At 41.3% G+C, this 13,708-nt stretch overlaps 1 long non-coding RNA gene across 1 annotated transcript in view; it reads right to left on the bottom strand.

The window, feature by feature from the left end:
- LOC129695689 (uncharacterized) overlaps positions 1 to 13,708 on the bottom strand; it is a 31,751-nt gene that overhangs the window by 3,589 nt on the left and 14,454 nt on the right. Inside the window, exon 2 of the long non-coding RNA XR_008723211.1 lies at positions 3,221 to 3,295. This is a non-coding gene — a long non-coding RNA (uncharacterized LOC129695689). The remainder of the gene's footprint in view (positions 1 to 3,220; positions 3,296 to 13,708) is intronic.

Genomic DNA, 13,708 nt, shown 5'->3' with positions numbered 1-13,708 from the left:
TCAATAGAATCACAACATTTACGCTTAGCTTCTTCATACGTGCAACAGCAGCCTGAAGCCTGTTATCTGTTCAAAGTTGTTCCATTGCTAGTTGAACAAATCCACTTCAAAGGACTGTTCCGACTCAAAACTTACTTTATCTTTCTGAACTGATGTGATTCACATTAGAGATAGCTTGTGGATTTGAGGTGAGGATAGCAGAAGGAAATGGAGCCCCTATGTGCTGTGCACAATTCAGTTCTAAATGTATTCAACAGCAACAATCCTTATTATTAGAATGTTTTAATGTAGTAAAATCTGCCAAGGTACACAGCAGGAGCAATATCAATCGAGTTTGAAGCTGATCCATGTAAGAAGATATTAAACATAGAAATGAGGTGCAGGAGTAGGCCATTCGGCCCTTCGAGCCTGCACCGCCATTCAATATGATCATGGCTGATCATCCAACTCAGTATCCTGTACCTGCCTTCTCTCCATACCCCCTGATCCCTTTAGCCACAAGGGCCACATCTAACTCCCTCTTAAATATAGCCAATGAACTGGCCTCAACTACCTTCTGTGGCAGAGAATTCCAGAGATTCACCACTCTATGTGTGAAAAATGTTTTTCTCATCTCGGCCCTAAAAGACTTCCCCCTTATCCTTCAACTGTGACCCCTTGCATAGCATAGGTTATGCAAATGCATAGGTTATCGCTGCAATTAACGATGCATGTTAATACAAGGACAAAAGAGCTTTGAACTAATTTAAAATATCATAGTAAATGGAATGAATTCTCATCTTATCAGATTTTTAGGTGATGGAAACACAAATCTGAAAAGCATCATATTTTTGCTTTAGTTTCTTTCAAAAGATAGAAAGTTTGTGAAGTTTTTACCCTATTTTCTAATATTTGGACATGGATCTCAGTTGGGAAATGTATTTATATTAGCCAAAAGAAAAAATCCTCCATTGAATATAAACTACCCTTATCGGAATAAATTTGAATACTAACAATCTTCGTAAATAACACAGGTTTGAAAGCCAAGACATTTCTTATGCAGAACTGCATCTTTGAAAGAGTATTATACATGCGATACTTCATTTGTCTTTCCAGAAAGGATCTCTCATTAACTAACCCCATCTCTACACTTTGACACACATTCCAACCAATTTCATAATTTCTCACATATTACTTTTTTTCTGGTTGGTCTAGTAGGCCCCGCCTCGGTCATGACTGCCCATGGGTGATGCATCCTAGTTTGCAGGTGATGTGTGGTCAGATGCAAGCCTGGGCGTTGTCATACGGAGGACAGGCTGTTGCCCATGCAGCACGTTCCCCCTCTCCACATCGCTGATCGATCCAAAGGAACAGCAGGGCCGTTACAGTTTGGCACCAGCGCCATTGCAGGAGCTGCCAGAGCGAGGTTGTAGTCAACGGCGAACTGCCTTAGGGGTTCCGACTCCGGATTTTCTTGAGGTTTACTCCAGGAGCCTTTTTCATGTCTCGATATGGCCACAAGGCAATAGAGGTTTTAAATCAGAGTTAAATCTGACACAGTGTGAGAATTCAGGCTTTCAGTATGTGGAAGGAACCCGTGCTGAAACGTCACCCATCTTTTTTCTTCAGAGATGCTGCCTGACCCGTTGAGTTACTCCAGCACTTTGTGTCATACTTTGGTAAATACCAGTAGCTGCAGTTCCTTCCTACACAACTCTTTTATTTTCCCTTTGCATTTTTCTTTCCCTCTTGGAAGTACAACCTGCCCAACAATTAATATCCTTTGCGTATTTTAATGAGGATCCACTTTCAGGGTTTGCTCTCAGAAGAAATACCTGTGAAATTTACAAACCCACATCTAATCTCCCTTATTGGCAAATGTGTTTGATATAACTGTCCATATTGTTGAGCAGTACTGAGATTTGCAAGAGGTGACTGGCTGCGTGCACCCTTGTGCTTATCCTTTATACCACAGGCTCAATTCACTTGAAGATGTGTCTGTGATCTCATGTCCCAAGTAAATGGCTCTGTTAATAGCATATCCTGAAAAATAATAAGTAAAAGAGCAATTTTTGCTTGGGCTAGACATGTAATATATGTAATATATGTAATGTATGTAATATATATATGTAATGTATGTAATATTTGTAATATATCCTTTAATACATATATGTAATATATGTATTAAAGGAGCAATTGAGCTAGACTACTGAAATTCAGTTCTGTCTCAGGGTCCCAATCTAAAACATTATCTGTCCATTCTCCCTCTGCAGATGCTGCCTGACCTGTCGAGTTCTTCCAGCACTATGTCTGTTAGCTCATTAGTTGTTCTCCCGTGATTTTCAACAGTGTGATTTCTCCAAGTAGCTCTGTTGATTGAGGACTGGAGCTACTTCTGAAGAAGGGTCTCAACCCGAAATGTCACCAATGCCTTCTTTCCATAGATGCTCTCACCCGCTGAGTTTCTCCAGCATTTTGTGTCTACCTTCTGTCAATTGAGGATTATCCTATTAGTTCCTAGCGATTCAATCTATTCTATTAGCAAGCACCTTAAGGTAGTTGCACAAAATTATCCCGCTGGCATAAATTAGAAGAAATAGACATAAGAAAAGGCGACAAGCAAATAAATCAAGGTTTTGAAGGATCTGAAAACCAGCAAACCCAAAATTCGGGTTGAGGTACTCAGGCATGCTTGCCTGTGATGCCTGATGTTGGCACTAACTCTGGCATAGTTCATTGGACCAAGGAGCTGATAATATAATATAGCATATAGGAACAGAAGCAGGACATTTAGCCCCAACATCTGCCCCATCATTCAACAAAATTGTGCTTAACTAAGATCTTTGGCTTTAAGTCCATCTTCTTGCACTATCCAGAACCCTCTATTTCCTGAATACCCAGTGCATCACCAAAACCCTCTTTCAGGGTATTGACCAGCAGAAAGCAACTGTTTCCTTATGTTTTCCTATGTAGAAATGTTGCTAAATACGTATTAATAACCCGATTGATTCTTTACTAAAATTAGCTGAAAGCAAGACATTTGTAACATTTGGGAGAAAAGGGATATTTTGGTGGTACATGTGCCTACAGTAGAAATTGAGCCTACAGTAGAAATTGAGGTATTGTGTCTTTGTAAAGTCAAAATCAAATCAAACTGAACTAATTCGGTAGGGAGATAGTTTGTGAAGAGTTTGGTTCCTCTGATTTCTTAATCACTTCATGCTAACTCGTACACACTCACCAAATTATGTCTTCTCATCCATTTAGCTTCCAAAGTACGTGGTGCAATGCCTAAGTGAAAGTTGAGCCTCCTTTTCTGAAAGCATATAATTACATGTTTTGGCATTTAAAATGAATTAGCTTTTAATGAGACAAGGATAGCGGCTGAAACCAGCTACATTTAGGATTCCCTGCCATACATTGGGACTGGATGTTTCCTGCAAGAAATGCAGAAGAAGACAAAAAAGCATGAGAAAAGATGGGCAGCATTGTCAATGGCAGGGCTGTGGAGACATAAATAGAGTTACTATTCATACCTTGACAAAACTTATAATCTTAACGCTTGTCCTCTATGTTGCAACAATATCCAGAAAGTCACAATTCTGGCATTAACCTCCTTATAAATATCTTCCAACAGCAGTTGTTCAAATGGCTTTCCGCACACAAAATAATGTAATGACAACAAGGAAAAGTAATCTCCTTTCTTCTCTAATATCAAGCTTTGAGCTTCTAAAGCAGCATCAAAAAAAAGTCTGAAGAAGGGTCTCGACCCGAAATGTCACCTATTTGTTTTCTTCAGAGATGCTGCATAAGCCACTGAGTTACACCAGCATTTTGTGTCTATCTTTGATGTAAACCAGCATCCACTGTTCCTTCCTACACATCAAGAATTTGGCTGATTGTTGATCGGTTTGTTTCTTCAGAAACTTTCCTCTGGCCTTCATTCCTAAGATGCTGGTTGTCTTTAAGTCATAACACTAGCCCAGGATTTCTGGACTCTCTTTCCCCTAACAATGAATAGTGCAGGTAGCTTTGACCGCACATATAGTTCATAATGATGTGGCAGCACCAATTTCATTTTTTGAAACAGATTCAGAAATAATTATGCTGTAATTCTGATAGGCATTTCCAGAAAAATGTGCAACTGTGAAAGCATATTAATTAACTCTAGGTCACATAGACAAAACAGGTAATGATGAGTATATCTGTACTTTTGATTTGAAAATTAGTTTTATTGAAGTTGCAGTCACAAAATTGTACAGCACAGAAATGGACCCTTTGGCTTTTTTTGTCCATCTGCTCTAATCCCCTCATTTACCTGCAATAGAATTGCATCCTTCAATGCCCCATCTGCTCTAATCCCCTCATTTACCTGCAATAGAATTGCATCCTTCAATGCCCCAGCACATGCGACAAAAGTGCCTAACTGAATACTTCTTAAACATGATAATTCCATCTGTTTCCATCCCCTCCCCTGGTAGCGTATTCTATATACCAACCATTCTTTGTATAAAAAAACGTTTTTCACACATGCCCTTTAAAAATCCTTCCTCTCATCTAAAACCTATACTCTCATGTTGATACCCTACCATAGTAAACAAAAAAATGAACTAACTTGCCTCATCTATGTCTCTCTTAATCTTATATAGGTCTATCAGGTCACTCACCTACCCCAGCCTACATTGCTCCATGGAAAACAAGCCGATCCTATCCATTATCTTTCCACAAGTAAAGTCCTGCAATTCAGGCAACATCCTGGTCAATCCCCTTCGCACTGTCTCCAATGTAATCATATCCTTCCTGTTCTGTGGCAATCAAAACTGCACACAATGCTCCAAGTGTGGCCAAATCAGTGCTTTGTAAATTTGCAATATGACATCCCAACCCTTATATCAAATTTATGAAGCCAATCGTTCCATATACATTCATCAGCATCCTGTGATGCTTCTTTAGGGAACTATTGACTTGGACCCAAAGGTCTTTCTGTTCATCGACGTTCCTAGTGCCCTACCATTTGCTGTACATGTTCTACCCTTATTTTATTTCACAAAGTGCATCAGCTCACACTTGTCAGGGTTAAATTCCATCTGACAATTCTCAGCCCAAATTTCCATTTGATCCATATCTTGCAGCAGCTTTTCAGACATTATCCACATCACCACCAATTATCATGTCACCCACAGACTTACTAATTATACCTCCCACATTCACATCCAAAATCAATGGAATTAAATTTCAAAAGCAGGGAACAATATATGTGTTCCACTGCACTGCCCTATCAGCACATGAGACAAAAGATTAATTAATCTCCTCTTCAAACTAATTTACAGTTGTGTCTATTCTCTTGACATGGTCCAATTCTGTCATTTTCCATTTGGGTTGGCCCCAAATCTACAAGACAGTTTCAGACAGCATGAATGTTGAATTCTCTGAAGGTTTTTTATAGACACAGTGCAAACAGTGAACGTGCTGTTATATTCCAAAGTAGTTGCAGAGCAAAGAAACCACACAGCTAACAGATGGCATAACTTTCAAATACGCTGTCAAACTCTTTTGTTTATGAAATAAATGTAGCATATCACAGATGATGAACTGCTTCAACATTTACATTGAGAATCTACACTGTAATTGTAAAAGTAAGTCATAAACATGTCTATAATAATGAAAAAAAAATCATTCCTCTTATTCAGATGAACATAAGGTCCTTCATCGATCACGACAATGATGCAGTGACTTTTCCTTTCTGACTTAAATAAGTGTAACATAACAGCATAAATGTACTATTTGCAGTGTTCCTGTGTACTCAACATGTTGAGATCACTGGGTGGATTACATAGTCATAGTCATATAGTAATACAGTACAGAAACAGAATCTTCAGCCCACTTTGTCCATGCCAAACAAGTTGGCATTCAGGGCTAATCCCATCTGATTGCAATTGACCTAAATCCTAATATTCACTTTCTACCCATTTATCTGTCCAAATCTATATAACTAAAAGTCTCATCTTGACCACTTCCTGTCTGCGCTGTATATTGATTTTAGAAAAAACGCTACCGTATATCGCTATGATTTTTGGCCATCTTACTCACAGTCCTCCTCTGCTGAGGCAGCCCCAAGGATATTTCCGATCGATTAAAAATAAAAAAGTTTTGTGTGTTTAAAAAATCATGAGATCAGCTGATTGGTCCTCTCGCCTGTCAATCACCATGATGAAGGTAACGCCCCTTCTGGGGGGAGGGGGAGGGGAGCAGGACTATAAAACTGCGAGGGAGAGTCCACAACTGTGATTCTAAGCTGTGAATCTACTGAACTGTGAGTCTGCAATGTACTTGCAATAAATGATTTGTTAGCCCTTAATGACAATGCAATGAGTTGTTTGGCAATTTGGTTACCTGCACTCTGCTTGAAATGCTATAAAATTTAATTGGTGGCCTGCAATCTGCTTGAAATCCTATGAAATTGAATGTGGTGGCCTGCACTCTGCTTGAATTCCTATGAAATTGAATGTGCTGGCCTGCACTCTGCCTGAAATGGAATTTCAAGGAATAGCCGTGAGTGAACTGCCAGCCCAACAACCCTGAGTGACTGATCTACCAGCCCACCAGCCCTGAGTGACTGAGCTGCCAGCCCACCAGCCCTGAGTGCCAGCCCACCAGCCCTGAGTAACTGATCTGCCAGCCCACCAGCCCTGAGTGTCTGAGCTCTGAGTCCACGGGCCCTGAATGACTGAGCTGCCAGCCCACCAGCCCCAGCCCACCAGCCCTGAGTGACTGAGCTGCCAGCCCACTAGCCCTGAGTGGCTGAACTGCCAGCCCACCAGGCCTGAGTGACTGAGCTGCCAGCCTACCAGGCCTGAGTGACTGAGCTGCCAGCCCAAGAATCCATTCGGCCCAAAATGTCCATACTAGCCTTCTGGAAACCAGTCCCCTCGACCCACAACACTCATACTAGCGCTCCAGAAAGCCCTCCCTCACTGGCCACCAATATTGGAATTGGTGGAGAGGTGGAATATTGCATTGGGGGAACAGCCCTCCCGTGTGAACATGGGTTCCAATGGGTCCTACTTAGTCTTGTGTCTTTAAAAAGTCATATTTATATCCACTTCCATAGCTTCCCATGGCAGCTCATTCCTGATATGAAAGGTTTGCTTCTGAGGACTATGTTAAATCTCTCCCTTCACCACAAGCCTATGCCCTTTAGTTTCAGTACCCCATTCTTGGGGAACACACGGTAGCATTCACTTTATCCCTTGTGATTCTGCAGGGTGTGATCACCCTGCAGCATCCTATCTTCCAAAGAGAAAATTCCCAGTCTATCCATCCTCTCTCTATATTTCAAACCAGCAAGTCCATGTAACATCATGGTGAATGTGTTTTGAACCTTTCTCAACTTAACAGCATCCTTCCTATATCCGGGTGACCAAAACTCAACACAATACACCAACTGTGGTCTCACCAACAACTAGTACTATTATATTATGATGTCCCAACTTTTGTACTGAATAGCCTTTCCAATGAAGCACTCACTGTCCACCATACCACCACTTTTAGTGTAATCTGCATATTTACTAACAATGTTAACTGCATTGTCTCCCAAATAGTTCATGCAGACTCCAAACACCAATGAACCCAGCACTGACCCCTGCGACACACCATTGGTCACAGGACTCCAATCAGAAAAAGCAAACCCCTACAAGCCTCCTTCCTCCCAGCTAATTTTGCAACCAATTGGCTGGTTCACATTGGATTACAAGTAATCTAACCTTCCAGATTAGTTTACCATATGATAGGTTGTTTAATTGATAGGAGCTCTGTGACCAGTGGAGTGCAGCCTGGGTCTGTGCTGAGTCCACTGTTGCCTGATATCTACATTAACTGTTTGGAAGACAATGTAGTTAGCATTGTTGGTAAATCTTCAGAGGACACTGAAATCGGTGATGTAGCTAACAGTGAGGAAGGATATCTAAGTTTACATATGTGGACTCTTGTCAAAGGCCATACCAAAGTATCGGAACCAAGAGATATGGGGGGGAAAGCAGAAATGGGGTACTGATTTTGGATGATCAGCCATAACCATATTGAATGGTGGTGCTGGCTCGATGGGCCGAATGACCTACTCCTGCACCTATTTCTATGTTTCTATGCCTATGTTTCTAAAGTCCATAGAGACAACATCCACTGACCTGCCCTCTAAATCCTTTTGGTGACCTCTTCAAAAAATTCTCCCAAATTCATAAGACACAATGTTCCATGTACAAAGCCATGCTGACTATTTCCAATCAGTCCCTGCTTAGAAAAGAATGCTGCCCCCCCCTGCCCCCCCCCCCCCCCCCCCCCCCCCCCCACTGATGTCAGGCTCACTGGCCAGTAGTTCCCTGTGTTGTCCTTGCTCCCCTCCCTTGTGTTGTCCGTGTCCTTGTCCACCCTCCAGTGTACCGGAACTTCACCTGAATTAAAGATATACAAATATCTCTACTTGCAATTTCTTCCCTCGCTTCCCACAATGTCCGAAAATGCATTTGGTCAGGCCCTAGGGATGTATCCACCTCAAAGTGTTTCATAGAGTGAAGAGGGTTTATGCACCGGGAAGGAACATTGAAATTCTTACTTGCGGCCACTTTACAGGCACACTAATGTAACACAACAAATAAATATACAATAATCAATAAAACAGTAAATTATCAATAACACTAGGTCACCAGATAATAGTGCAAACCAAAGACCATAGTGCACTCAAAGCAGACTAGTAGATAGTTGCTGAGATAAGGTTGTGGTTAGGGTTGTGTTGTGTGGTTTAAGAGCCTGATGGGAAGACGCTGTTCTTGAACCACGAGGTCATGCTTCTCAGCTTCCTGAAAGCTATTGCCCAATGGTAGCAGTGAGTTGAGAGTGTGGCCTTAACTTGTGGTCCAGTCCTATTCTTTGCCATAACTAGTTTAAAACTAATAGAATTATGGTCACTAAGTGCTCTCCCATCGATACTTCAGTAACTTGCCCTCCTCCATTCCTTGGAGGACGTTCAATATTATGCCTTCTCTGTGGGGCCCTGTATGTATTGATTAAGGAAACCTTTTTGGAAACAGTCAAAGGACTTGTACAGGATTAAATTTATTATATGTTTCCTAAAAGGTTTCCTTAATCATTACATACAGGGCCCCACAAGGGAAGACAAACAATGAACACATCTGTATATAACTAAAAGTATAAACTTGACCACTTTCTGTCTGCACTGTATATGGATATTTAAAAAAATGCTACCATATATCGCTATGATTTATGGCCATCTTACAGTCTTCCTCCGCTGAGGCAACCCCGAGGATCTTTCCAATCGATGAAAAATTAAAAGGTTATGAATGTTTAAATATCTTGAGATCAGCTGATTGGTCCTCTCACCTGTCAATCATCATGATGAAGGTAACAACTCTTCCGGGGGGCCAGGAGTATAAAGCCCAAATGGTATGAAATTGCATTTGAATTTGATGGCCTGCACTCTGCTTGAAATGGTATGAAATTGCATTTGAATTTGGTGGCCTGCACTCTGCTTGAAATGGTATGAAATTACATTTGAATTTGGTGGCCTGCACTCTGCTTGAAATGGTATGAAATTGCATTTGAATTTGGTGGCCTGCACTCTGCTTGAAATGGTATTTCAAGGAATAGCCGTGAGTGAACTGCCAGCCCACCAGCCCTGAGTGACTGATCTGCCAGCCCACCAGGCCTGAGTGACTGAGCTGCCAGCCTATCAGGCCAGAGTGACTGAGCTGCCAGCCCAAGAATCAAGTCAACCCACAATGTCCATTCTAGCCCTCTGGAAACCAGTCCCATCAGCCCACAATACCCATACTAGCTCTCCAGTAAGCCCCTTCCCCCCCCCCCCACTGGCCACCAATATTGGAATTGGTGGAGAGGTGGAATATTGCATTGGGGGACTAGGCCTCCCGTGTGAGAATGGGACCCAACGGGTCCCACTTAGTCTAGTTATTCTTAACTTTGAACTATTTAACTGTTCAACTCGGGGAAGTTGAAATCTCTCACTAATACCAAAGGGTAATACTCCCCTACCCCTCCTTTCTTACCTGAATCTCTGCTGTGTCTGTAACATCTATATCCTGGAACATTCAGCTACCACACCTCATTTTCTTGGCCGTGTTTCACTTTGACTGTAATATCCCAGTTTCCTGAGACATCCAACACGCTGAGATTATCTGCCTTACCTGTTAAGCCTCTTGCAAATAAATAAATGCAATTTAAACCACCAGATTGTCCTCTATGCTGAGATCCAGCACTTCATGTCTGCGAACCATGCTCTGTTTGACTTTGCCATCTTTGGTGACTTTGACCATTAACGTGGCCTCAATTAACTACTGATGCAGTTCCTGGTTGTGAGAGATTTGCATTCCAAACCTGGTCACTGACATTGATTACAAGATAAATACATTTTATGGAACAATTTTGCATGAAGACTTTGTCCTTTTGGAGCCCTGTAAAAATGTTATGTGGTCCTTATAACCACCAGATAAAGGTGCTTATTTCTTTGAAGACACAGAAGAGATTGGCTAATAGATTCTAAAAGCACAGGATGGGAAATGTCACCATCTGTGCATTCATTCAAGCAAGCACTTGATGCTTCTGACTCCTGACTACCAAAGACTTGGTTACCATGACAAATAATAATGATGAGTGGGACAACCTTGTCTGGTATCTTCGATAAAGATTGAAGCAAGGCAATTAATGTCAGGAATGAAGTGATGTTCCTTGGGAAAAGCACCAAATGTCAGTCCATGTAATTGAGTATTTCTATTAAGGGTTTCCCATTGAAATCTGTCAAATATCCTTCCACTGTTCAGAACATATGTTGCTATTGGGCTTCTTCCTACGTGCAACAGCAGCCTGAATCCTGTTATCTGATCAAAGTTGTTCCATTGCTAGTTGAACAAATCCACTTCAAAGGACTGTTCTGACTCAAAACTTACTTTATCTTTCTGAACTGATGTGATTCACATTAGAGATAGCTTGTGGATTTGAGGTGAGGATAGCAGAAGGAAATGGAGCCCCTATGTGCTGTGCACAATTCAGTTCTAAATGTATTCAACAGCAACAATCCTTATTATTAGAATGTTTTAATGTAGTAAAATCTGCCAAGGTACACAGCAGGAGCAATATCAATCGAGTTTGAAGCTGATCCATGTAAGAAGATATTAAACATAGAAACTTAGAAATGAGGTGCAGGAGTAGGCCATTCGGCCCTTCCAGCCTGCACCGCCATTCAATATGATCATGGCTGATCATCCAACTCAGTATCCTGTACCTGCCTTCTCTCCATACCCCCTGATCCCTTTAGCCACAAGGGCCACATCTAACTCCCTCTTAAATATAGCCAATGAACTGGCCTCAACTACCTTCTGTGGCAGAGAATTCCAGAGATTCACCACTCTATGTGTGAAAAATGTTTTTCTCATCTCGGTCCTAAAAGATTTCCTCCTTATCCTTCAACTGTGACCCCTTGTCCTGGATTGTTAAAGCTTGATGAAACTTGGTCAAAGAATATCTTACAGAAGGAAACAAGACTAGAGAGGGAGGGATACAGGAAGAGAATTCTGAAACTGAGAACTTTGGAAGCTGAAGTCATGGTCAACAATGGTGGAGCTATTAAATGTGGGGATGACCTCGGGATTAGGGTTAGTGTTTGACATCGGAGAGGTATTTATACTTGGAGGAGATTATGGGGATGGTATGGAGGAAGATTATGGAAGGATTTGAAGATGAAAATCAGCATTTTAAAATCAAGAGATTATTTATCTGGGACCAAGTAAAGGTCAGCAAATGCATAGGTTATCGCTGCAATTAACGATGCATGTTAATACAAGGCCTACATTGATTTTAGCTGTAATCTTTCATCTTACTGCAGGTAAGAAAGATCAAAATTAGTTAGTTGTGATGCACCAATGCAACATTTAAAAAGTTGGTGGCTGCATCTTTGTTCAGTTTAGTTAATCAGTTCAGTTTAGTTTATTGTCACGTGTACCGAGGTGCAGTGAAAAGCTTTTGTTGAGTGCTCACCAGATCAACTTTGCTGACACAGATCAGTGTTGTCCACTCCTTCTCTGCGCTCAACATAAAAGTAATGATGATCTTGAAATGCTTAGAACTTCCCCATTAGCTTTGGGTAAAAATGCCACCTGTTATCATAAATGTATTTCAAACTTTCAGGTGGAGGATGTGAAGGTGTGAAATATAGACTGTAAAATTGATAATTTAAATCATATATTTTGCTTCTGAGAAAGCAAAATATGCCAAACAGATTAATGCCAAGTACAGTGAAGCAAGAAATGCAAATTATACAACCAGCCTGTGGATGAATGAATGCCATTTATCAGGATTTCATTAAAGCCTGAAATAAATGCTGAAAGGCTGATAGAATAAAGCCACAAATCATCATTTTTCTTTGGATTTTCTTTCTCGAACAATAGGATTATATTTGAAGTATTTAATATTTCATAGAACAAATGCGTCCACAAAATAGGGGGAGGCAATTTAAAACATTTCTGTTGCTGGAGTGGATCTTCAAACAATGGATTTAATGAGATCTACAGTATAATTGAAAATGAATTGTGTTTTCATAATCAATGTTGGTGGAGCTTATTAATAAAGAGAGAGAGAGACCCTTCAACCCATTGAATTGGTGCAGATCATTAATTAATTTCATTAATCCTATGATATCCTAGTATTTCTCCTTGCATGTCCATCTACTCTTTCAGATTTGACCACTGACCTACACTAGGGAAAATTTACAGTGGCAAATTACACACTCGGGACAATTCCAGGAGTTTCGCACATCTTTGGGATGTGGGACAAGCCCAGAGCAGCCTGAGGAACCCCACTTGATCGCAGGCAAAACATGCAAATTCACGAAAAAAGAGCACCAGGGGTTAAATCTTGATGGCTGGAGCTGTGAAGTAGCAACTCTACTAACCAGATGTTGCACTGTGCCTTCCCAGAATTAATGCATTGGAAGGCACTGATAAAAACTCACTGGCGTATATCTCATCAGCATTCGTTGTGTAAATAAACATATGTTTTATATGGCCCTCAAGAGATATATAATATATCAATATATACTAGACTAAGTGGGACCCGTTGGGTCCCATGTTCACATGGGAGGGCTGGTCCCCCAACACAATATTCCAATATTCCAACACAATATTCCACCTCTCCACCAAATCCAATATTGGTGGCCAGTGGGGGGGCTTTCTTAAGTGCTGGTATGGGTTCTTGGGGTGGCAGCTCTGTCCCTCAAGCCTGATGTGCTGGCAGCTCACTCACGGCTGGTGAGCTGGCAGTTGACTCATGGCTATTCCTTAAAATTCCATATCAAGCAGGGTGCAAGGCCTCCAAATTCAAGTGCCGTTTCATACCACTTCAAGCAGGGTGCAAGACCGCTAAATTCAAGTGCAGTTTCATTCCACTTCGAGCAAGGTACAAGGCCACCAAATTCAAATGCAGCTTCATACCATTTCATGCAGGGTGCAACGCCACCATATTCAAATGCAGTTTCATACCATTTCAAACAGGGTGAAACCACCATAAAACCACACAAAACACCAAACTCACAGTTCAGTAGACATTCATTGTGTTCATTTGATTCACAGCTCAGACAGAGTCGTGACCTCTCCCTCCCCCATCATGCAGAGACTGAGCCACACCCACACTTCCGGGTTTTATAACCCCT

Source organism: Leucoraja erinacea, chromosome 3 (genome assembly GCF_028641065.1).
Source record: "Leucoraja erinacea ecotype New England chromosome 3, Leri_hhj_1, whole genome shotgun sequence".
NCBI classification, from domain to species: domain Eukaryota; kingdom Metazoa; phylum Chordata; class Chondrichthyes; order Rajiformes; family Rajidae; genus Leucoraja; species Leucoraja erinaceus.
Note: the sequence above shows the minus strand (reverse complement) of the source record. Positions and strands in the feature narration are given on the sequence as shown.